This window comes from Cherax quadricarinatus, chromosome 30 (assembly GCF_038502225.1).
Source record: "Cherax quadricarinatus isolate ZL_2023a chromosome 30, ASM3850222v1, whole genome shotgun sequence".
Taxonomy (NCBI): Eukaryota; Metazoa; Arthropoda; class Malacostraca; order Decapoda; family Parastacidae; genus Cherax; species Cherax quadricarinatus.
Window position 1 is genome coordinate 30,014,589 of NC_091321.1, and position 3,653 is coordinate 30,018,241.

Sequence of the window (3,653 nt, forward strand, 5' to 3'; positions counted from 1 at the left end):
TAAAGGATCACATTATACTGCATTTGTGTTTATATTTCCACTAAGTCCCCTACGCATTACAATCTCCTCCCCCAAGCATCCATTAATCTGTACCCTCATCTTAGCTCCTTTGTACAACGTGGTTACCCAATTAACTATTTCTTCCCCATAACCCTGCCTCCCAAGTATAGCTCCCAATGCTCCCCTTTCCACTCTGTCATAGGCCCCCTGCCAGTCTAAAGCCAACAACGCTGCCCCCCCTCCCCCTTTTGACTTCACAAAACTTCTCAATATTCCATGACCTTCAATCGTTGACCTTCCAGGCAATCCATACTGCGTTTTCGAAACCACTCTCCCTACCACACATTTAAACTGATTACCCAAGACTTTAGCAAACAACTTATAATCTGCACATAACAGCGATATGGCACGGTACTCCTTGAGGGTGTGCTGCCCCTTACCCTTCGGGACCAACACTTCAACTGCTGTTGCTTGCTTGTCCCCCATCACACCCTTCTCCTTCATCTGATTTAATAACCTAACCATGAAACCCCTTATCACCTCCCAGTGTTGTAGATAAAATTCAGCCGGGAGACCGTCTGTTCCCGGTGCTTTGCCCTTCCTCATTCCCTTTAAAGCCAATTCTATTTCCTCTTCCGTTATTACCCCTTCTAAAGCCTTCCTATCACTATTCCCTAAATTACACGTCACATACACACCTTCTCTAAAGCCACATTCCCCACCCTCCCACTTGTCCAATACCTTTCATACCATTTAACCACATATGCGCACATTCCTTTCGTAGCCCGTATCTCCTGACCTACCCTATAACCTCCCGCCATCTCATGTACTTCTAACCTCGGAATAGCTGTAACCTGCTGTCTTTGTTTTTGACGTTGCAATACACACTCCGATGGCTTGTCTCCCCAAAGCACCACCTCAACCCCTGCCTGCACCCTTACTGCTTGAAACCTTTCATTTTGTAACTCCCTCAGTCTCCCCTTGACCTCGACAATTTCATCCATAGGATAGTTGCCCCCCACAGCCCCCTGCCCATAATAACCCCTTAACCTGTCCTCTAAATAATTTGAAAGTCCATATTTTAAATTATTTATATGTTTACCCTCCCTCGCATAATATTTCCTAATCCTGTCTTTGGCTACACAATCCCACCACATCACGACATCTTCCACCCCCTGTGCATCCTCGCTAAGCTCCTTCCATAGGACAGAAAATCCCTCCAACCCCTCCTCATCACTCAATACACTTATATTTAATTTCCAGTAACACCTGTATATTTCCGCAAGCGCCTCCCACCCAACCTCCACCAACACTGCTCTATGATCCGACCATGCTACTTCAACAGTTTTGAAAGATCGCACTACAACCCCGGGAGAAAGATACACACTATCTGCCCCCCCCCCCTCAAACGTGTCCCGTAACCGAATATCCCTCATTAAATCTCTGAGGGTCACCGACACATAGCCTGCCCCTTTCGGTTCCACGTCGGCCCTCCTAATAACGCAGTTCCAATCACCTCCTACTATTGCCACCTCCGGTAATGCACGGAAGAAAAACACAAGGTCCTCACACACAAACTCCTGCTTCACGTTATTATAAAGGCCACACGTTTGCCCATCCACCAACCATCCACGCGTAACACCCTTCCCCCTCCCCTCCTCATTCCTCTGCAAAACAAACGGGCTCGCCTCCCTAATTAGTATACTCACCCCTCCTTTCAAACGGGCAGATGGCAGGGTTATCACCTGAAACCCTGCCACCCCCAACACCCTACCCTCCTTAAAATTATGCTCCTGAAGGAACACAACATCCACTCTAGAAACATTCTAAACCATTCTCTCTTTACACTATTACACAAACCATTAACATTTGCTGTCATACACCGGAGGCCTATTAAAGTTTCCACCCCTGCCTCCTCTCTTTCACTTTTCCAGTGGGCACCAGAACTTACGGTTCCACTTGTCACCTTCACACTTCCCTCTCTCCCCCCCCCTTCTTTCGGTGCCTCCTGTCGTGGCCACCACTACCTTCACCCTCAGCCCATCTTTGCTTCCCAGGCCACTGTGTTGGCGTTAGGACATCATCCGAATCCGACGCAGCGGCCCTCTTGTGACAATCGCCTCCTCCATAGCTTGGTCTGGGGATGCCTCACAATGTACCTCAACCTCCACTGTACACTGTTTCAATGATCCCGGTGACACCCCAGTCACGCTGTCACTCCCGTCGTCCATATAGTTCTCCTGTCGTTGATTCACCACAGCCGTCAACTCTTCATCTACCACCTTCCCAGGTGTGGCCTCCTCCTCAGGCAGTGACAAGGACTTCAGCACCTCAGCTAATTCCTCCTCAATTTCCAACACTTCCTCCTGTACTTTCTGCTCGTCTCTATCCTCTGGAAGTGTCTCTGGGCCAGGTAACTGGTCAAGGGCCTCACCCTCTACCCCAGCCTTATGCGCCTCATCCACTATCTCGCTCCATAGACGACCACGCCCTCCTGCACGTCGTTGATCCTCATCTGCTCCCTCCGTCTCTGGGCCAGGAGCTCGTTGCCGCTTCCCACAAACCGCCGCTATGTGATCATATTCCCCACATAGTCGGCATGTACGTCTTTGCCCGGCGTACGAAACCATGACCTGTGTCCTGAATTCTTGTAGGTACACGTAGGACGGTATGGGGTGTCGTAATGTCATTTTTAGGTTAAAAGTGCCTTCCGGCAGACCTGCATAGGCACCCGTCACCCACGTACCATGCTGGGACTAATGAACAGTCCCATATTCCTCAAAAGCTCTTCTGATGTCTGTCTCATCAGCCTCAAAGGGGACATTACACAGTTTGATCCATGTATAATGCCTGGATACGTCGACCATCCTCACACGAACAGCTGGTGTTGCATGAAGACTTACGTCCTGAAAACGGTTGACCAACGATGCATAGACCGTTGCTGAGAGCAGTTTCACAAAAATTCTACGTGCTCCGTTTAGGGCTACCCCATACAACTCTCCATCCTGAATGCCATACATCTCTCTGATGATTTTAGGTAGTAATACTTGGGCTGAAACTAGCGTTATTGCCTCTCGGAGAAGCTCAATGCCGACAGTGTTAATCCTGCGTCTATGACTAAACGCCATGTTGACTGATGGTAGTTCTCCTGGTTTGACGGCAGAGGCACGACAAGCACCACCTCACACCACTGCAGTCAGGTAACTGAGGAGCGTTTGTGCAATAGGTCCACACGGCCTGAGAGCGATGAGGACAATATATAAAAGAGGATAGCGCGAATGCAATCCCCTGCTAACAAAAATTTCTCACTCGAGTTAACCACATTTGGGTTAATCGCAGGGGTCAGCACCACCGGAGTGCAATGGTGAGCCTCACCCTGGGAGAACCACCTTCATGATCATGGTATTTCCTGTGCCAGGTAAGTATGTTGTGTAATTGATGGGTATCTAGATGGGTGGCGATATTGCTTCTTAGGACCCTTTCAAAGATTTTTATGATATAGGATGTTAGTGCTGTCGGTCAGTAGTTCTTTGCTATTGCTTTAGTGGCCCCTTTGTGGAGTGGGGCTATGTCTGTTGTTTTTAGAAACTGTGGGACAACCCCCGTGTCCATGCTCCCTCTCCATAGGATGGTAAAAGCACGTGATAGGGGCT

General features: G+C 48.9%; 1 non-coding gene across 1 annotated transcript; it reads right to left on the bottom strand.

Annotated features, from left to right (window-relative positions):
• Positions 1-3,263: 3,263 nt before the first annotated feature.
• LOC138853457 (U1 spliceosomal RNA) lies at positions 3,264-3,426 on the bottom strand. Its single transcript, XR_011392636.1, has one exon. It is a non-coding gene; the product is annotated as a U1 spliceosomal RNA (small nuclear RNA).
• Positions 3,427-3,653: the final 227 nt, after the last annotated feature.